A 23532-nucleotide genomic window follows, 5' to 3' on the forward strand; every position below is an offset into this window, starting at 1 on the left:
AGTAAAACACTGGAAGCAAATATAAAAGGAAACACTTATAATTTAGGGTAAATTCTTCTTAAAAGGAAAAAAAGACAGATTTATAGCTAAAAATACCACAAAGTTAAAAGACAAGCAACAAAAAACACAAAAATAATAGCAACCTTATAACAAAGCATTAATAACGAGATTATCCATGGAACTCTTAAAATCAACAACACGATAACAAAATAAAAATTTAATAGAAATAGACTATCCCCCGTAAAAATACTATACACATGAAATGCAACACAATGCACATATAAAAAGGCACTTAAAAATCTCTAATAATCAGAGAAATGCAAATAAAAACAAGTACAACTATTTGCTCAATTTGGCAAAAAATTGATAGGACTTACAAAATATATACATAGTAAGAATAGAAAAAATTGAAATGTACACACCTTGTTGAATTAGCAGCCTTTTTAAGGGCAATCTCATAGTATCAACATACCTACTCTTTCATCTAGTGATACCTCTTCCAGGAAGCTGTCCTAGAGCAATACTCACAGTACAAGACAGTTTACTGCATTATATGTTATTATAATTGTTTACAATAACAAAAAATCAGAAATAGCCTAGTCCTTTAATAGATGAATAGGCAACTCATGGTACACCTGTATTATGGAATAGTACAATTCTTAAAAGTTAGGAGGAAAAAAGAAGTTAAATTTTTAAAAATCAGGATTTCAGCACCAAAATGTAAGGAGATTAGAAGTCATCATTCCTGTACTTACACAAGAAACAGCTGAATAAACTGGAAACCAAGGATTTTTCTGGAACCCTCAGGGAACTGAGGTTGCAGGGCAAACTAATCCCTGAAATCTGGAGAGACAAGCAAATCCAGAAATTCACAGATGAAATATGCTTATCTATTAACAGTAGGCTAGCATGAGAGGGAGAAACTCCTGGGGGCCACAGCCTTCAGGCTCTCACCACAACTTTCCTGGGTTGCACTTCTAGGAACCCCACCAGATTCTTTCTCACAGAGATGTAGGAAAGATAGCCTCCTCCTGGCTCTGGCAAGAGGGATGGGAAGCACAATCACTTTGAAATGTTCCCAGAGGATACTCTATAACAAAGGCTGACTTTCCAGAGTAAAAGACTATCTTAGCCTTGTCTCACCTGAGGGAAGGGCATCTCTCCCACCCCACCTCTTCCTCCCCCCCTCCCCACCAACCTTCCAGTCTCACCTACGGGGGCTGAGGGAAGAAACAGCCCTGGAGAAATACTTGTGAAGGTCACAGCCCAAGAGTTACAGGCCCACTAAAACAATGAGATTTAATCACAGGATTATAAAACAGTTCCCCTCTTCCACACTTTACAACCACCAACTGTGCTCTAAGAAAGAATCAAAAGGAAATGCAAGAAATCAAAAGCACTGTAACAATTATGAAGAATGCTTTGATGAGCTCAGTAGTAGACGATATGGCCAAGGAAAGAATCAGTGAGCCTGAAGATAAATCAGCTTCCAGAAGGAGAAGAGAAAAGGGAGGAGTGGCATATTTGAAGTAATAATGTCTAAGTACTTTGCAAAATTAATGACAGACACCAAACCACCGATACAGAAAGCTCAGAGAATATCAAGATTAAATGCCTAAAAGAGTACATTTAAGCATATCATATTCAAACTATAGAAGGTCAAAGATAAGGAGAGACTCTTGAAAGGGACTGGGGTGAGGGGGTGGGAGGAGGAGGAAAACCTTACCTATAAAAGGACAAGGACGAATATTATAGTGGACTTCTCATCCAAAACGTTCAAGCAAGAAAAGAATGAAAGGAAATACTGAATATTTAAAATGTTGGAAGAAAAATCCGCCAGCCTAGAATTCTATATCCAATGAAATTATCAGGGACCTCCCTGGTGGTCCAGTGGTAAAAAAAATCTGCCTTACAATGCAGGGGACGCCGGTTCGATCCCTTGTCGGGGAACTGGGATCCCACGTGCCACGGGGCAACCTCAGCCCACACGCCACAACTATTGAGCTCACGCACCTCAACTAGTGAGCCCACGCACCTCAATTAGTGAGCCCACATGCCCTGGAGCCTGCGTGCCACAACTAGAGAGAAGGCTGTATGCCCCAACGAAAGATCCCGCATGCCTCAACAAAGATCTCACGTGCCACAACTAAGACTTGATGCAGCCTAAAATAAATAAATAAATAATACATAAATCTTAAAAAAAAAAAAAAAGGTGAAGAAAGAATAAAGAATTTCTCAGACACTCAAAAAATGTGAAAGTATTGTGAGGTGACATGCCATACCAGAAATATTAATAGCTGTTTGGGGAGAAAAAAATGATATAGGTCAGAAAATTGTACAGGCATACTGTGTTTTATTACGCTTCATAAATTGAGGTTTGTTTTTTCTTTGTTTTGTTTTGTTTTGTTTTTACCAATTGAAGGTTTGTGGCAACCCTGTGTTGTTAGATGATGGTCTTTTAGGAGTAAAAGATTATTTTACTCTTTTAGGAGTAAAAGTAAATTAAGGTATGTATACTTTTTTAGACAGAATGTTATTGCACACTCAATATACTACAGTATAGTGTAAACATAAATATTATATGCATTGGGGAACCAAAAAATTGGTGGGACTTGCTTTATTGAGGTGGTCTGGAATATCTCCAGGGTATGTCTCTATCTACATAATAAAGAGAAGGGTGTCAGAGAAGGAATAAATGAAGGTAAAATAAAATTGTTTTATTATCCTTAACTGATCTAAAAGATTGTTTTTAAAGTAATAATAGTGATAATGCACTGGGTGCTTAAAGTTTCTGAATTAGTAAGATGAATAACAGCAATGTCATAAGGAACTGGGAATACTTTTATAAGATACCCATACCATACCTCAGTAATAAAGTGTTATTTGAAGGTAGATGAATATTAGTAAAAAAAAATGTTCACTCTAGGGCAACCACTAAATTTTTTTTTAAAAAGTTTAATTGATACACAGAGAGAGGAGATAAAAGGAAAACATGTAAAATGCTCAGTTAAAACCAGAGAAGACAGAAGGGGAGTAGGAAGAACCAAATAACAAATGCAACAAATACGAAAGTTTTAAACAAGACAGATATTAATCCAACTATATCAAAACTCACTTTAAATGTGACTGGACTAAATGCACCAATTAAAAGACAGAAGGTCAGAGTGAATTAAAAAACACATCTCAACTATATAGTGTCTATAAGAAAGCCGCTTTAACTAATCAGATAGACTGAAAGTAAAGAGATGGAGAAAGGTAAACCATGCTAACTCCAGTCAAAAGAAAGCTGGAGTAACTATATTAATTTTAGACAACAGTCTTTACAACAAGGAAAACTATCGGGGATAGTTAGAGGTATTACATACTGACAAAAGGGTCAATTCTCTAAGAAGACTTAGCAATCCTTAACATGTATAAGCCTAACATGAAAATCCCACATGTGGCAAGCACTGATAGAACTGAAGGAAGAAAAAAACAAATCCACTTTGGAGTTGGGGACTTCAACAGCCCTCATACAATAACTGATAGATCAAGTGTGCAGGAAATCAATACAGTTTACTGAACAGTACTATCAACCAACCAGAACTATAGTTGATATTTTCAGAACACTCCATCCAACAACAGCAGAACTCACATTCTTCTCAAACTCACATGGAACATTCACCAAGACAGATCACAGGGACTTCCCTGGTGGCATGGTGGTTAAGATTCTGCCTGCCAATGCAGGGTACACGGGTTCCATCCCTGGTCCGGGAAGATCCCACATGCAGTGGAGCAACTAAGCCTGTGTGCCACAACTACGGAGCCTGCGCTCTAGAGCCCATGAGCCACAACTACTGAAGCCCGCATGCCTTAAGCCCGTGCTCCGCGACAAGAGATGCCACCCACCGCAATGAGAAGCCCACGCACCGCAATGAAGAGTAACCCCCACTCGCCGCAACTAGAGAAAGCCTGAGCACAGCAATGAAGACCCAACGCAGCCAAATATAAATTTAAAAAAAGACAGATCACATACTGAGCTGTAAACACACCTTAACAAATTCAAAAGAATAGAAATCATACCAAATATGCTATCAGATTACAGTGGAATTGAACAGAAAATCAGTAACAAAAGACAGCTGGAAACCCCCCAAATATTTGGAAATTAAACAACATGCATCTAAATAACATGAGACAAAGAAGTGTCAAAAGAAATTTTTAAACATTTTAAACTGCATAAAAATATAACTTATCAAAATGCATAAAATGCAGTGAAAGCTGTTCTTAGAGGAAAATTTGTAGCACTAAAAACATATACTACAAAAGATATAAAAAATAGCCTAACCTTCCACCTTAGGAAACTAGAAAAATATGAGCGATTTAAGCTTAAAGGAAGCAAAAGAAAAGAAATAAATGAGGGCAACAAATCAATTAAATTGAAAACGAGCAAAACAGAGAAAATCAAAAAAACCAAAGCCTGGTTCTTTGAAACGATGGATAAAATTAGTCTCAGTCTCACTACCATATGACCGGTGCCCCTGTCTTGAGTGCATCTTCCCTACAGCTCCTCAGTTTTCTTCTGAAAAACAAAGCAGATATACCATTTCTCTGATTGAAAACCTCTACTGATTCTCTATTGCCTAAGAATAAACTGAAGCATCTTAATCTAATATCTAAATTCTTAGACATTCTGGCCCCATTTATATTTCTAGCCCCCTCTCTCACTAAGCCACCTTCTTTGCTCTAAATTCTGCTCCACTGAAAGTATCTCCCAGCCTTGTTGGTTTCTTTAGCCCTCTGTGTGTTTGTGTATGGTGTTCTCTCTGCCAAGGAAGGCCCCTCTTCCACTTTTCCTAGCAGCTAAGCTCTCAGTCCGCCTTCTCAGAGAAGTCTTTCCCAAACCTCCAGGCAGAATTTGTTGTTTTATCCTACCATGGTACTTTAATAGTCTGGCATAAAATATTCATTAAGAGAGACAGTATAGTATAGTGGTTACAGAGGCTTTGCAACTAATTGCCTGGATTCAAATCCTAGCTGCACCATTTACCAGCTGCGTAACTTCAGCAGGTCAGTCACCATCCTTGTGTATCAGATTCCTCAAGTGTAAGAAGAGAGTAACTATCAGAACCTAGGCCAGAGTGGCGGTGTAGTGTAATTCACCAAATGCGGTACTACACAGAAAACGCTTTAGGGTAATGTCTGGCACTGGTGCTCAGTAAGCGACAGCTATTCTTACTGCTATTCTACTGTAACAAACATATACCAATTAGTGGTTATTTACTCCCACTAATTTATCATGTCTTCAGTGGTGGGAACCAAATCTTATTTAACTTTGTATAGTTCATAGTAGGTGGTGGGTAAATAAATGTTAAAAGGCTTACATATGGTCATACACCTACTATATGGTAGCATCATATTTTATGTACACACATTCTGAATTCCGGATGTGCTACTTTTACTATTCCTCACAAAAAATTACATATTACACATAAAAATTTTAAAAAGTTATGTCCTAGTTTTCGTCGTATAGAAAGTCTTCACAGTTCATAAACGTCGAAGTTCTTAAACATCTCCAGGAAAAAAGTACATTGACAACCATTTGTTCTTAGTTGAAAAGTTACCAAGTTGCTTAAATAAAGATCATTTCTTTCTGCTTAATTATCAGTATCTCTCATTAAATTACGAATTCCCTAAAAGCAGGCTATGCTCTCCAAATGCTTAACAACTAGCTGAGGATTTAGTACAGAGTAGAAATGAACAAATGAATGTAGCAACAATTCCCATAGCTTTAAGGGAAAGTACAACTTTCAAGGCTCTTCATTATCTGGCCCCTGGATCTAACCCTCCTCTTTATTCCACCCACGCTTTGTCTCCTGCACGTCTCCCTGATGTGCCTTCACAGTTCTGTGCCTTCATATACCCTTCCTGGGGTGGGAGTGGTAGGCCTTCCCCCTGCAATTCTACATTTAGCTAATTACTAATCATCCTGCAAATCTCAGCTCAACTGTCCCCTCTTCTAGAAAGCATTCCCTAATCTCTCAGTTTAATAAAGTTGTTCCCTTCTTTTCCCATACAATCCTGGGCATATTTTTATTATAGCATTTCTCACCTTGTTATGTAACTGTTATTTTGTTTATCTTTTTCCAACACTAGACAAATAAGATTATGGAAGGCAAAGATCATGTCCTATGCAACTTCTTCCCTCAGTGTCTAACACAGTGCCTGGCAAAAAAGATACAAGCAATACATGATTAACAAATGAGTAAAAAGTGATCAATAAAAGTTTAGACAATGAATGAATTAGAGGCAGCTCAAGCCAAAAATAAGTTAAGGTTAATTTAAAACAGGCCAAAGAGAAAGAATTTTCTCTAAATTCCTTATCTGTTTATTTTAAAACAAAGAAGGCTTAGATGACTACTTTCTTCTTTATGGTTTGTTTAAATTCAGTTTTATTACTTGAAAAAGTAATAAACCATTACCATATGACTATTTTTATTGGGAGGTGTTAAGTACTCCATAGGAATAAAAGTATTCAGGGAAAACTGGTATAAATTTGGAAAGTAAGAACTATGAATGTGAATGCAGGGGCAGAAGCAGAAAAAAAAAATCACTATTAATAGTTAGGGTTGGTTGGTAAGCAGAGGATGACAAAACAAAAGGCAATAAGTGGAATCCTCCACAGGGAATTGGTGCATCAACAACAAAGGAATATCAAAAAGAAGAGGTCAGCTCCCCAGTATTGATAACAAATCATCACGGAATGAGCTGGAATATATGCTGCGGTCTGAAAGCAATGAAAGGAAAATGACAAATGCAAAAGATTATGCAGAATTATATTAGTAAAACCTCACAAATGAAAGAAAAAAGTAATAAAATAATGATATCAACAAAAATAATAATGGTAATGAGGGTTTAAAACTGTGAGTTCCTATACTTTTATTTTTATAAAAACATCAACATTTATACATTCAGATAAATTTTGCCCCACCCATTAGTTATCTTAGAAGGTTATATTCACATAATGATGCTGACATGGTTCAAAATACTTTTAAAAATTCCTCTTTAAAGATTGCTTTCAAGGCATTTTATAAGCTATATCTAAAACTTAGTGTCATCATGTATCATGTTTTACCAAAAGTGGAATTACCCAGCTTGCTCATTTGCCTTAGTTTCCAAACTTCCCCCAAGTAACTTCTGCAGATTACTAAATATCAAATCCTTTCAAAAAGACTGAAAATTCACCACTAATATTCAAAAGAATGCATTGCAGACTCTGAAGCTGATTATGGGGAAAAAATTCTAAATAGTTTCTGAGCAATGCCATTGTTGAAATTTCTTAAGTGTCTGCTTACTATATGCAAGTTGCTGTGGGGTACCAACTCCAGTTTTTAACCACCTCCATGGAGTGGCTGTACTTTTTCTAAAATTCCAAACAGATCAGTATATAACTTTCCTTAAAAATGACACAATCGGGGGCTTCCCTGGTGGCGCAGTCATTAAGAATCCGCCTGCCAATGCAGGGGACACGGGTTTGAGCCCTGGTCCGGGAAGATTCCACATGCCACGGAGCAACTAAGCCCGTGCGCCACAATTACTGAGCCTGCGCTCTAGAGCCCGCGAGCCGCAAGTACTATGCCCGTGCGCCACAACTACTGAAGCCCGCATGCCTAGAGCCCATGCTCCGCAGCAAGAGAAGCCACCACGGTGAGAAGCCCGCGCACCGCAAGGAAGAGTAGCCTCTGCTCGCCGCAACTAGAGAAAGCCCGCGCACAGCAACGAAGACCCAACGCAGCCAAAAATAAATAAATAAATTTATTAAAAAAGAAAAAAGACACAATCGCCTACAATGAGGTAGAGTCAAAACCCTTTGCAAGGTATAAAAGGCTCCTCAAAATCTGTTGTCCATCTAATTTTGAAGCTCCATCTTCTGCAATATCCCTCCTCTCAGCTTCGGCTCACACCACATCACCTAAGTTCTGTTCCCTGAACAGGCCATGCAATTTCAAACCCTTGTTGCTTTTCCCACATGGTCTTTCCTCTTCTGGAAATGGCCTACTCAGATTTTTTTACTGCCTGGCAATCTATCATGAATAGTTCAGGACCTTATTTAATTCCAAAACAATTTAAACCTAACTCTGCAGTAGCAACTTGATCACTGATTCAAAGAAATATTTATCAAGGCACTCCCCATCCCACCTGAATCTCTCTCTGCTCCAGCCACGTAGCTCTGCTTTCAGTAGCTTATATTCACCATGTCCTTGCCACCAAAGCAATTAAGACATTAATTTGAAAAGCAAAACTTTTAAAATATTTAGAAGAAAATGTTGGAAAATATCTTTATAATCTCAGGGTAAGGAAGAATGTCTTAAAAAAAAGAACCACACACACACAACCTTATCAAAACTAAAAACTTCTGTACATGAAAAATTAACAGAAAACACAAGCCACAAATTGGGAATGAAATATTTGCAACACCTATAAATAACAAAAAAAGCATTAGATCCAAAATATGTAAAGAACAGCTACAAATCAATGAGAGAAAGGCAAACCATCCAATACAATAATGGACAAAAGACAAGCATTTCACAAAAAAAGGAAAATGAATGACCACAAATATACCAAAGGCTGCATAACCTCATCAGTAAATAAAGGAAATGGAAATCAATACACAATTTTCTGTCTGCTCTTTGTTCCTTGTTGTACGGATGTTTGTTCATTTACCCTGTATGTCTGATGCACCCCAAATCCACAAATACTCATTCTCATCCCCTAGAAAAACATGCACTTAATATCCACATCAAGCCTCTCCACAAGGGTTATGCTAACAGTCAACAGCCAATAACCTAGTCTGACCCCGTATAAGGGTATTTCTCAACCTACCCCAGGTACAGTAAAAACATCCTAGGATTTATGGAGGGTATTTCCAGTGAACAGAAAGCTTTTCCATCATTCCTTGAAAATGAACCTAGTGTGAGGTCAGTGACGTGTGTTTTTTATAATCAACTTTTTGGTATTTGCCACAGTACCTGAAACACTTTAGATAATTAATAAATGTATTATGGATGGCTGGGTGAATAGTTGGATGGATGGAGTGAGGCAGGAAATCTTCCTACTGACACCTTATTTGTTAAATTTTCCAGAAACTCCTCTATCATAATTATTTTAAATACTCTTTATTCACTTAATAGAGGTATATGAATGAAAACAATTAGGAAACTTATGGAATCTTTAAAGAACATACTTTAAAATATCAAAGGTGGTACTGATATAAATCTTAAGGACAAAAAAATTATGTGTTACCAGATATAACCCTTTGCTAATCAGTGTTATTGCTTCCTTATAATTTTGGCATTAGATCTTCTACAAATGAAACACAAAAATGTCTCATGGCTAAGGGGTACAGGTGCATTCTCACTAAAGGGGTTGAAGGATGGGGGTTGAAGACTAAAGAGGCTGAAAAGAAAGGAGGGGAGAAAAGAATAAGAAAGCTATGTTTCTCTATTCTTCCACCGGAGCAAAACATAAGAATGATTACCACAAATAGCCATGTCCCAATTATATCATTTCACTGTTGTTCACATGTAGCCTATTTTAAAAAATGCCTTTGGGGAAGAATGAGAGGAAAAATGCTATTCTTATCAGTTTGTTATTTAATAGATTTTATAAATCCATCTGAAATATTAACAATAATATTTAAAATATACTGTCTGTTATTCTTGGGAAGTAAGTTACTAAAGTGAATAATCCTGCATAGTACAACCCAGTTTACCATATTTTTCTTATAGTAGTCTCATCTTCCTCTTAGAAGGAATGCCATGTAATAAAATACATAAAATACTACCTTGAATGAACTGACCCCCTGACACTGGGGAGATGGCTATTTCCTAGGTTTGTTTATTTATTTTAAACATTCTATAATAAAGCCAAACTCTCATTATTTGGGGGAACAATTTAAAAAAGCCCTGATTTTTCTTTCAGGACTGAAGGATCAAGCACATTAGCTATTCTTCTCATTCTGCTCCTTTTATATTTCACAATTAACATCTCAACTAGAGCTGAGGGACAAGGGTAAAGACCTTACAACTAAAATCTCCTAGTTTTGATATCTGCTAGCAGGTTTAGCACTGGAGGTTAAAATTAAATACATCACCTAGTTATCTTATCTCAAATGTCTGGGCTTTTGAATCCAAAAGCCTAAACAGAAGAGTTGCTTAAACAGAAAATATAAGCTATAAGAAATAAAATTTTCAATAAATAAAGGGTACAGGGTTTCATGTTTCTAACCGCCTTCCACCTACAAAGCACATACAACATTCTAAAAATTACAATTGGTTTTAAGCAAAATTTACTAGGTAGGGAACAGCAGCAGGCAAAGACTTGAGATTCAAGAAAAGATAGATTATTTTTCATATTTATTTTTCTTTTTGAAATTACATTCAGGAAAGTTATCCTGTGGTCAAAAGTGAGTCATCCCAAGACATTTTCGTTTATGCATACATTTATGTTCCTAGTAGAACATATATTAATTCATTCAAAAGTACTGAGAGCTACACCAACTTTGATTACTTGAAATATTTGGACCTGTTTTTCAAAGTAACTATTCCTACAATGAAACTTGCTATTATATATCCAGGTTTTTAAAAAATTTCACTTATTTTTAATTTTTGAATGATTAAAAATTTTTATACCATTTAATATACTCTTGAACTTCAGATAACAACTCATTTAATTTCAAATCGATTGTTCCTAAAAAGCAAAATTTAACACTTTAAACAAAATGAGAAAAACAGAGACCCATGAAACAATTATATTTAATTATATTTTTTAAGTGGATTTTGAATTGGAATACAATAATATTTAAAGAAATTGATCAAGAATTTCCAATACATATGTTTCAAGGATCATAACAGTTACTAGTTAGATTGTTAAACATAACATAAATGTCTTTAAGGAAGATAAGAGGTAACAGTGAAACTTGCTGAAACTTCATGAAGCTTGAAAATTAAATCATATAATTTTAAATTTCAAAGACAGTCCTCTACCAAACCATGGTAATAAAACCAGTGGGTGACTGACATATGACTGACATAAGAACAAACAAACCAAAGTACAGATGAGAGAGCTCAGAAACAGATCCTCATATGTATTGGGAACCTAATACATGATAAAGGTCACAGGAAAAGGGTGTGATTGTTATGTAGATGGTATTGGGAAAGTGACAAACTCTTAGAATAAAATATATTAGACTCACACCTACAGCCACACACAAAGGTGGGTAAAACTACAAAGTTAAGAGAAGAAAATATATAAGGATATCTTTATGAATCATGTAAAAATTTCTTAAGCATAAGTTCAGAGCTGCATGTCATAAGCAAAAATAAAATGAATGTGATTACATCAAAATTAAATACTTTGGCTCAGTAAAGAACATTGTGAACCAAGCAAAAAGAGAGATAACACAATGGGAGAAGATATTTGAAATGTCTAAAACTGAAGGGATTATAACTTAGAATTTACAAGGAATTCCCAAATCAACAAGAAAAATATAGCAATCCCAATTTAAAAGGATATGAACAAGCAAAATGGAAGGCTATCAAACGTAACAAGAGATATTTTAATTTACTTGGTAATCAAAGAAATGCAGACTAAAATAAGGAAAGGCCGCTTTATACCTACTAGATTAGCAACAAGCAGAAAGCTGGAAAATGCCCTGTGTTCTTGGAGATGTGGACAGGACCCACATATATGACTGACGGAAAACAGACAGAGGATCTAAAGGGCAGTGTGTATTACTCAGTATTGCATTCTGCTCCTCAGCATATATCCCAAAGAAATTCTTAAGGGTGAGAACTTGTAAATGTATGTATACTGAACTGTTATTTGTGGTGACTGGGGACTTGTAGGCTATTTGGAGGTCCATATCACTGCCCATCACTAACAAACTGAGTAAGTAAAACCAGGTTGATGTACAATCATTCATATTCATTTAAAAGTATATATTTCACATGAATGCATCTTAAAAACATAATGATGAGTGAAAGGAACTAAGAAATAGGATGAAATATATATTACATACCAGTTCTTGAATATTAGATATACATACACACAAAACAAGTATTTTTCAAGAACACATATGAATGAAAGACAATACCAAATGCTTCAGAAGGGTTGTGCCTGTCCCTCACTAAATGTGCGGCTCTTTAAAGGAAATAATTAATTACCTTCCAGTACTTTTGAATTTAGTTAAACTAAGCCCAACAAATCACTGTTTTATATAAGAACTATGTATTTATATTAGACAACTAAAATTACTTAAATAACAACTTTTTCATTTCTTGAATGACTCTCAATGAAACCATATTTAAATCAGATACAACTAGGGTTTTTTTCTAAAGCCATTTCCTCAATATAGCCTTTTTATTCCTCTGACATTAAAAAATTTCCTTTGGGCTTCCCTGGCGGCGCAGTGGTTGAGAGCCCGCCTGCCGATGCAGGGGACACGGGTTCGTGCCCCGGTCCGGGAGGATCCCACATGCCGCGGAGCGTCTGGGCCCGTGAGCCATGGCCGCTGGGCCTGCGCATCCGGAGCCTGTGCTCCGCGACGGGAGAGGCCACAACAGTGAGAGGCCCGCGTAGAGCAAAAAAAAAAAAAAAAATTCCTTAAAGGAAATTTTATCTGCTCCATAAGCAACAAGAAAAAAACTGGTATCTGTAGGAATATTTGGCTAAAAGTTTCCTGGTTTTTGTTTGTTTTGTTTTGTTTTGTTTTAACATTCGTGACTGTTAGAATGGTATAAACAAAATAAAGTCTGGATCGACTCGTCCATCCTCTTGGGGAGGAGGGAATAACTCTCTTGGTTGGCCAGTGATGATAACTTGCCACCTATCATAAGCTATAAGGAAACAGGACCTGACTCAGAGAGGGAAGAGCCAAATCAGTCAACTTCCCTCAGATCCAGAAAGATTTCCACTATCGGAGAAAAAAATGGGAAATAAAACTGGGTTCTTTATTATGTCAAAATAAATTGTGCAGTTTTTAAAAACAAAATAAATCTGAGCTTCTTCCAATCCTCAGAGAAGCCTACCCATGGTTTTCGTCAACAGGAAATCACATTGGGAATACCAAGATGGTACTGTAGTATTCAGTAACTTAGATATGGCTTTAATAAAAGAAAGCAATTTTCAATTAGTATTTTGGAGTCATTACAACTTTGGCATAATCTGCCATTCTTTCTATGGAATTATGGTTGAGGATGATGACTTCTGCACTATAATATTCTGAATCAAGAGTAAAGCGTAAAATGTCAGCCACTGTTGCTCTAGGTGGATCCTTGGGATACAGTGGTGAATACCAACAACTAGCAAATGTAACATTTACCATTGGTTATGAAATGACAACTCTTTTAGGATATCTGATTTCATGGAGCTTAGAGTCCATGGTGTGATATAGGTGTTGCATGTTATACCATGGAAGTATAAGACACTAGGAGAAAGAAAGCACAGCAGGGAAACCTAATCTATCTGCAGAGTAGCCGGGCTGTGGGGAGGAAGAGTATCAGGGAAGATTAAGCACATTTTTTGAAGATTTTTAACAGCAGAAGAAAACAAATAGACTTCACTGCCCATCCACAGGCTATTCTAGACAATCAGGTTTTTGCAGCTTTGTTTTCTGTATGTTAACGCTTCACGCACAAACTTTTCTATACATGATTTGTAATCAGTTTTTCCAAGTGGAAAACACCAGCCGTTCCGCCCTTGAATCATTTTAAGAGTCTACAGGGACAGCATCAGCAATTAGCAGCCAGGGCTGGAGTTAATTCCTAAGGAACTCTTGTTTCCTGCTTCTGTGTCAGTTTTTGTCTAGGAAATACAGAGTTAAGATCCATACCCAAGTACAATGCTAGTTATTTTTACAGAAATGTATTCATTTATTCCCTACCACAAGTGGTACAATGCCGACTTTATTAGATTAAGAAACTGAAGTTCAGAGAGGTGAAAGCAACTTGCCAAAAAATCCAATAACTAGCATTACGTGAAATTTGAATTCAAGACAGGTAACCTGAAGACCAGTGCTCTTCCTATTAACTGGAAGCTGTCTCTTTGTCTTTATGAAATAATTTTATTTAGGAAAGCAACTGTGATTTTATTTTCTAACTATTCCTAGCAATGATAGTACTATTTGTTCTTCTCTAAAAACATTTGGACAAAATTAACCCAAGTATTTTTGTCCCCAAGAAGTTAACAAAAAAAACACACAAAACCCATGTTTACTCTGTGTATCTCCCACCAAGGGTATAACCAGACTAGCAACAGGAAATATGATTCATGAGTAATATCTTGGCTGAGAGTTCTTAGTATCTCGACACACATCTGACAGATCAAGGGAATATTATATACACCTAACTATATTTTCTTTTCCTTTGAATTTTCTGTTCTCTCTCTTTTTTTAAATATTTATTTTACTTATTTATTTATTTATTTTTTGGCTGCGTCGGGTCTTCGTTCCGGCATACAGAATCTCTGTTGCGGAGCGTGGGCTTCTCTCTAGTTGTGCCGCACAGGTTCCAGGTCGCATGGGCTCTGTAGTTGTGGTGTCTGGGCTCCACAGCGTGTGGGCTCTGTAGTTTGCAGCATGCGGGCTCTCTAGTGGAGGCGCGCGGGCTCAGCAGTTGTGGTAAACGGGCTTAGTCGCCCTGTGGCATGTGGGATCTTAGTTCCCCAACCAGGGATGGAACCCACATCCCATACATCGCGGAAGGATTCTTTACCACTTGGACCACTAGCAAAGTCCCCCCTGTCCTCTTTGGTTCAAGTCTTTCCCAATCCTCACACCATGCACTCAAACACATAGCCCCAAATATAGAACAACAGTCAGAAACAGTAAGGAAATAATTTCTTGGCAGAATTCATTGAAGTAAAATTACAAATAAAAATATATTACCAGCCATTAAATATAACAATGCATTATATATGTACTTTAACATGTTCTGAGCAATTTTTTCCATTAAAGAAAAATAATATGAGATAATAACCTTAGAAAAAATTTACTCCAACATCGACAGAAACTATTCATCTTATTCTTCTATGAATAAAATAATATACTTTTATATTATCCTTATAAAATGATTGCTTTTGATGTAAAGAGAAATTCAGGTTTCATGGAATATTTTCCCTGCATATTCACTATAAATGTAAATGTCAACTACTTCAGCCTCTACTGTTCCTTACCTTGGTCTTAGGCAAAGCTAAGTGGTGTGGTGGATCCAGCTCATACTAGCTCGTGAAAGCTGATGGCCAAATTTTCAGAAATTGTAGAGAGCCAGTTGTCAAACCTTAATAGCCTGAAACTAGCCATGGAGATAACATTTATATCAAAGAAATCAACAAACACTAAAAATGGGGGTTCCTTGGGGTCTTTTCCTGAATAGCCGGTTGTTAAACATTTATCAGCACACTACTGTGCTTAGGCCTCACTAGCACTTTAAAAGCTTATATTTTATTTACTTCATTATGTCTCTTCTTTTTCTCTTTAAGCTCTGACTCTGCCTTTCTATTTAATTTTTTCCCAAAGCCTACCGTTGAAAATATTTAGACTTAACCTCAGAGAGTTACAAGATTATGACTAAGGATCTAAATTAAAAATATTATTTCACCAAAATACTCTCATAGGAAATGTTTCCCTGAATCCTTATCTGATTGACCTGATTTAGCATACTCTGCTACTTTAAAGGCAAAGTCTATTCCTTGTGAGGTTGCTAAGACTAAATTTTTATTCTGATATAAATATTATGCTTGAAGCTTATGCATATGTTCCTCATAAAACATAAATGTATATAATATCAATACTAAAATTTCTACAGTTTTTTGTCCAAGAAAGTAATAAATTATACAGTGTTGAACATCACAGGCCTTTTGCATTAAGTATGAATCCATATTAAACCAAAAAGAAGAGGATAAAGTCTATTAGTCTTTTACTGAAGAAATGAAGCAAGAGGTTATAACTTCTGTAAAGGCATTGAGAACTGAATTAGGCAGAATGTTTACATTATAGAAGCTGTAAAGCAAAGAGCAGGGTTTCCACAGACTCATGTGCAAATAGGTTCTTGCTGCCACTTAGGTTCAGCCAATCAAACCCACTTGCCCAAATTCTGAAAGGCAGAAGTGAAGGACTCTGGATGACATTTACATTTTTAAGCTACAGAGATTTCAGTAGTAATTACCCTCCTGTTTGCTTGAGAGGCAGGGTGTGATACATACATTTGGCTGCCCACAATAATGTGTGTATTCTAGAGCAGGGGTTAGCAAACTTTTTTTTTAAGGGCTAGATAATAAATATTTTGCCATGTGTTTTCTGTTGCCATCGTAGTGTGAAAGCAACCATAGACAACAGGTAAATTAAAAACTATGGCTGTGTTCTAATAAAACTTTATGTATGGATACTGAAATTTGAATTTCATAAAATTTTTAGGTGCCACAAAACATTCAACCCTTGTGTACTGTTGGTGGGAATGTAAGTTGGTATAGCCACTATGGAAACAGTATGGAGGTTCCTCAAAAAATTTAAAATAAAGCTACCATATGATCCAGCAATTCCATTCCTGGGTATTTATCTGAAGAAAATTAAAACACTAACTAAACGCTAACACTAACTAAACACTAACACCAGCTAACACTAACTAAAGATATATGTACCCCCATGTTCACTGCAGCATTATATACAACAACCAAGATATGGAAACAACCAAAATGTCCACTGACAAATGAAGGGATGAAGAAAATGTGTATATATACACAATGAAATATTATTCAGCCATTAAAAAAAAAGAAGGAAATCTTGCCATTTGTGACAACATGGGTGGGCCTTAAGGGCATATGCTAAGTGAAATAAGTCAGACAGAGAAAGACAAATGCCATATGATCTCACTTATATGTGGAATCTAAAAAAAAAAAAACCAAGCTCATGGGCACAGAGAACAGATTGGTGGCTGCCAGAGGTGGGCCGGTGGGGGAGGGAATGGGCAAATGGGTAAACGGAGTCAAAAGATACAAACTTCCAGTTATAAAATGATTAAGTCATGAGGATGTAATGAACAGCATGGCAACTATAGTTAATAATACTGTATTATGTATTTGAAAGTTGCTAAGAAAGTAAATCTTTAAAGTTCTCATCATAAGAAAAAAAATAAAACTATGCATGGTGATAGATGTTAACTAGACTTTTTGTAATGGTAATATATACAAATACTTAATCATTCTGTAACCTAAAACTAATAAAATGTTGGATGTCAATTATACCTCAATAATAATTTTTTTTAAACCCTATTATTCTTCTTTTGATTTTTTCAACCATTTAAAAATGCAAAGTCATTCTTAACTGGAGGGACACACATATATTGTTGAAGCCAGATTTTGCCTGTTGGCCATAGTTTGCTAACCCTTGCAACCGTATCCTGATCCATAGAGAAAGTAGCAGCTCCCCTGAAGGCCCAGCTCTGTGGTATAGCACTAGGAGATGTTTATAAAAGGTCAACCATGAGCCTAAAATCTGTTTCTTCAGCCCTTTCTATCCCTTCATAAACCACGAATACCCTGTAATAAGTATCTTTCTGCTTAAACAGGCTAGAATGGATTCTGTTCTCTGCAACTAAATCCTGACTGATTCATACTGCTACTATATATTCTTTAATATCAAGTATCCAGTGTTTCAATGTTCAATTACTTTATAAATGTCATTTTTTATAGTTATTTTATATGAATCAGGATCAAAATAGGGACCAATTATTGCTATTGGGTGATGATGTCCTTTAAGCCTCTCAGTGTGGGATTCCCCAGTTTGTACAGGGTACATACTGCTGCCTACTGGAAGACCTGTGTGTTCATTTATTAAGCAACCACCATGTTCCAGGCAGTGTTCTAGGTCCTCAGAATACAGAGGGGGAATATAGGCATAGTAATAAGTATGTGTCCCTTGGGAGCTCAGATTCTAGTGAAGGAGGGAAAAAAATAAACCAATATATAAGTCTAATGGTAATGGCTATGAAGAAAAACTAAGTAAGCTTTGAAAACAGAACATTCCCAGGTTGCTTGTTTGAGTCTGCACAGTCAAGGAATGCTTTTCTAAGGAGTTAACACCAGAACAGAAACTTGAATGAATGAGAGAGTAATCCATAAGGATTTCTAGGGGAAGAATTTTCCAGGCTGAGGGACAAGCAAAATCAAAGGCTGGATGGAAGAACGTGCTTAGCATGGTTGGATAACTATAATGAAGCCAATAAGGCTAAAGCAGAGAGAGGGGGAAAGTGTTAAGCTGTTGATTGTCTGCACTGTGATTCAGTGTTTACTTCTCTTCAGCCACTTTGAATCAACTGATACCAAGGCAACAGCTCTGTACACTGTCTCCTCCACTCTGCTCTGTCTTCCCACTGTTTTCTGCATAAAAAGTACATGTGTCTTTTCTTGCAGCCTCACCAAGCATGCCACTCTATAGCCCCTATGCCACCTACTTTGGGAGAGCTCTGTGCCACGTTTAAGATGTTTGCACACTTCCTCAATTTGCTCTAAAGTTTACAGGTCTTCTTGCAGTCTGAGGATTGGGATTGTGGCTTTCTACTCATTTCACTAAAGTTAAAAGATTTCTTCCCTAGTCTTCATCCTTTTAGTTATGGGCAGAACTTAAATTTCTCAGTTCCTACATTTTCTACTTCAGTCAACAGATTTTCCTATTTGAAAATCTGAGAAATTATAAACCACTGAGATCTATAAACTGATAACTCTTGTTCAAAAAAAATTAGCACAAAATTAATTTTAAATATATACTAAAGTATCTAAATGGAATATAAAATTGTGAACTATAGTAAATTTCTACTATGATACTTATATTCAAGCTAAGAAATGATAAAAGGCAAATAAATGGGTATCAATATCCAAATGAATATGCAGTGAAAAGAGAATAAGTAAACGCTGAAACAACAGAATATAAGTTAAGTAAATATAGCATTATTACTTTCAAGAACATAAACTCCGGTTATGTTAATAAAAGCTTACTTTGGTTTCTGATTTAAATAATCATCAAAATGTCTTGTACTTACCATAAATCGATTTGCATAAAAAGTATTCTTCTGAATCATCTAAAGGTACTTTAAAAATGTCAGCTCTTTTAAACGGGTAAACATCTTCCTCAATCTCAGTTATTCGACTTAATAGACAAATCCTTTCTTCATAAATGCAAAGTTTAGGTTAGCTCTTACTAAGTTATTAAAAACATTGAATTAGTGAGTTCAAGTGATTATAAACAGTACAAAATTTTGTATGTGTTAACTTTTATTTCCTTGTTCATTTCTAACACTTTTTACATCCAGGTACTCTGCTAAGTGTTAGTAACAGAAAGATAAACAGACCATGTTCTACCCTCTAGGGTCTCACAGTTAAGTTAAAGATACAGAAGTAATGTGATAACTACTATAACAAACAATAAGTAAACAAGATGCTATGAGAACACAAAGGAACAAGCATTTGACGATCAACAGAGAAAATGACATTTGAACTTTGTTTTGGAAACTGAATAGGCGTTCATTCAGCTGACAAATAGGCCCGACCTTATTTCTGGCAAACAGACCATATGTATACTGAAGAGAAGGCACAAGACATGCTGCTGTGTCTTTCTAGTAGGTTAGCAGAGCTGGAACACAGGGTGAACATGGCGAAAAGCTGGAGATAAGGTTTGCATAGAATAGGTAGACATGGGCAGATCAAAAAAGGCCTTTCATACTAGGATAACAATAAATGCCCATTAAGCAGGAGAGCAATATATTTCTAAGCATAGTGTGAAGTGTGAGATGAATATTTTAATTATCCCTCAGTGATAAAATCAGTGGCAGTGGAGGTAGGGGTGAGGAGCAATGGTATGGGAAAATGTCACCAATACAGGATTAACAATCTGGGAATGAGATGTCTTTCGGGATCAAACAGAACAGACAAAGAAGAATAAGATTTCTAGCCTGAGGTACTGGAAGAATGGTAGTGTCATCGACTAAGTAAGGAAACAGAGTAAAGGAATAAGAACTAATAGGAGGGCTTCCCTGGTGGCAAAGTGGTTGAGAGTCCGCCTGCCGATGCAGGGTACACGGGTTCGTGATCCGGTCCGAGAAGATCCCACATGCCGCGGAGCGGCTGGGCCCGTGAGCCAGGGCCGCTGGGCCTGCGCTCCACAACAGGAGAGGCCACAACAGTGAGAGGCCCGCGTACACCCCCCCCCCAAAAAAAAAAAAGAACTAATAGGACAGATAAAAATAGAGACAAATTTAGCTATGGTGAAATAAAAGAGCCATGAGAAAATGTAAAGCAAAATAAAAACCCAGGATGTGGACTCAGGAGAGAAAAAAGCAGATATATACCTAAATAACACATCTAAAACAAGAGGTAATATACCAAATAATAAGCAGAGATCTTCAATTTAAATGACTGTAATGTTATTTTCTATTTTACAAATAGAAAAAACTATAAGCATATTTGTAAAACTTTTTTTTAAAAAAGCATTTCTATCTATTGAAAAAGATTTTCTGAAACTTAATATATATCTGGGGTTAAAATAAATACTGCAAAGAAGAAGATACAGTAAAAGTAAGTATCCCACCACTGGGCCCTAGTTGGCCTTCCCAGAATCGATTACTGTTTTCATTTCTTGAATATCTTTGCAAAGCTATGTTACATGTGTATAAGCATAAAGATAGATAGATATTATATGTATGCTTATTTAAATAGCCTATTAAAAATAAACAATATGTGAAGATACATTTGTATTTCCTAAACATGGTATTATATCAAGCAAATTTATAATGACAGCACTAAAAATCTAGTCAATTAAAAAAGGCATTTCTACTCACAAGTAATGTGCAATCTTAATTTGCTAATAAACTTAATGGTAGTAAAGATTAAAAACAAAACCCCACTAAATTCTCTTCCCATACACTGATCTTTAAGGGATTCCTTGGATAACAGGTTCTGAATGTGTGAGCACAATAAGGCCCATTTCCCTGACGGTATTTTTAACTCAAGACTTGAAATCTGGGCTCCAAATGGAAAGAGGGGCGGGGAAAGATTATGAATTAGTCTCTAATTCAGAATATTTTACTCGACATGGCTAGTCCAGGTCCACTAATTATGTTATACATGAGGGATTTTCAACCTGGCTGGACCTTATACATGAGGGATTTTCAACCTGGTTGAAAATCTGATTCAACCTGATTCAATCAGAATCAAGTAAGGGCCCTGAAAAAAGATTCTGATGCCCAGGACCCACCCCATTCAAATCAAAATCTCTGGGGCTGGAGCCCAGGCATTGCTTTCACAGCTTCCCCAGTTGATTCTAACATGCACCCAGGGTTGAGAACAGAAACGTAAGATCAGATTTTATGGAAGGCACCCTTAACCTTTTTATCTTGTTACTAAATAATGTTCTAGTGTGGGAAATGTACTTTTAAAACTCTTGGGCAGGGCTTCCCTGGTGGCGCAGTGGTTAAGAATCTGCCTGTCAATTCAGGGGACATGAGTTCAAGCCCTGGTCCGGGAAGATCCCACATGCCGCGGAGCAACTAAGCCCGTGTACCACAACTACTGAGCCTGTGCTCTAGAGCCCGCGAGCCACAACTACTGAAGCCCACATGCCAAAACTACTGAAGCCCGCGCACCTAGAGCCCGTGCTCCACGGCAAGAGAAGCCACCGCGATGAGAAGCCCACGCACCACAATGAAGAGTAGCCCCCGCTCGCCGCAACTAGAGAAAGCCCGCGCGCAGCAACAGAGACCCAACTCAACCAATAAATAAATAATAAAAATGTAAAAAATTAGAAAAAAAAAACTCTTGGGCAAAGGTGGTTCTAAATCATCAGTGTTCCTCATATTGGACAAAGTGACATGGGAAATCTCACAGTGCAGCACTCAGTAGAGCATCACCTCACATTCTCTGGACAAGCCCAACAGCCCAGTACAAACCTGCTCCGAGTAACTGCATTATGGAAGAAACAGGATCAAATGGTGGAAATGCTTTTAAATCTTTCTGATTTACAAAGAAGTTTCACACTTAGAGACAACCAAACTTATATTAAAATTTAACAACCAAACAGCCAGAGACAATTACTACTGCTTGACTGCAAAAATTCAGAAGTGAAGTGAACAAATTAGACCCCCAAGAAGTTGCATACTCAACATCTCTTTTATAGGGATTCTAACCTAGGGGACACGGAAGAGCTTAAGCCTGTGATGTCCAATATGGCGGTCACTAGCCATACTTTGTAACAGGTACCTCCTATAAAAAAAGCATATATAAACAGTAGCACTTCCCACCCACGGACATAACCTTTCAATCATCACATCAAAAGAAGTAGGACTATGATTAGTACCAAATGTTCTCCTACCTCTTTGATGTTGTCATGGTCCTGGGGCTTCACTGCTTTTTCAGAAGAGCATAACTAATCGTAAACCATAACCAGAAAGATACACCTCCTTTGCTTTATTCACCATCTCCAATTTCATTAGCTGGTGGTACATCCAAGATTCTTTGCCTTCCCTTTAACCCCACACCCCTGCTTTGTGGCAATGGGAATCACAACAAAATACTACTAATGGAAAGCTAATTCTGCATCCCACAGAAAAAACAAACAGAAACAACAACTTTCCAATAGCAACTGTAGAATGCTGTTCCTTAGAAGAACTCCAAGGCATGAGCATAAACCCAAGATTTAATGCCTAATTTGTCATCAGGAACTTCACAAAATAAAGACAATGATCTCCCAGATGGACTCCCATTATGGATAAACAATCTGGGTTTGAAACTGAAAAAATGAACAAACACACATAAAGAGACTGTATGTCATGGTGTGATGGCGGTCTATTCAGTCACACTCAATTTATAGGAAAAAAGTCAACTGTTTGATTTTTAAATCTAGCAGCTCTCACTCTGATTCTCTGTTCTTAATACATCCCTGAAAAAAACAACCTCCCTGCAATATCTCATCATATCTTAAGTAAGTCAAATAAAAAGTACTGAAATTTGGGTATGTACTTTATCTGGGAAGACAAGATTCCTCTAAGCAAAAGACCTCACATAGGGCTTCCCTGGTGGCGCAGTGATTGAGAATCCGTCTGCCGATGCAGGGGACACGGGTTCGTGCCCGGGTCTGGGAAGATCCCACATGCCGCGGAGCGGCTGGGCCCGTGAGCCATGGCCGCTGAACCTGTGCGTCCGGAGCCTGTGCTCTGCAATGGGAGAGGCCACAACAGTGAGAGGCCCGCGTACCGCAAAAAAAAAAAAAGACCTCACATGAACATGAATATAAGTAGAAGGCAAAAAAGAGTCACAGTGTAAGACAAGACCAAAATCTGTCTTACCATAAATTATATAGGCCTGATGTGTGAACTATAAGGTCTGCGTTCATTAAAATTCCATAATTCAAATATTATTAAACTAAGTATTTAAAAAAATCAATAAACCAGCAGGTTCTTATCAAGTTAAATATATTGATCATGTAGCTGGCAATCCTGTTCTTAGACATTTACC

At 36.9% G+C, this 23532-nt stretch overlaps 1 protein-coding gene across 7 annotated transcripts in view; it reads right to left on the minus strand.

Moving 5' to 3' along the window:
- The window catches only part of WDFY3 (WD repeat and FYVE domain containing 3), a 261585-nt gene that overhangs the window by 179070 nt on the left and 58983 nt on the right, over nt 1-23532 (minus strand). The window contains exon 3 of one of the 7 annotated variants that reach the window (XM_082838927.1): nt 756-843. The exons of the other annotated variants lie outside the window; for them this stretch is intronic. The gene's annotated coding sequence lies outside the window, so the exon portion shown is untranslated. The remainder of the gene's footprint in view (nt 1-755; nt 844-23532) is intronic. 7 annotated transcript variants of the gene reach the window in all.

Source organism: Leucopleurus acutus, assembly GCF_964270905.1.
Source record: "Leucopleurus acutus genome assembly, chromosome: 4".
Taxonomy (NCBI): Eukaryota; Metazoa; Chordata; class Mammalia; order Artiodactyla; family Delphinidae; genus Leucopleurus; species Leucopleurus acutus.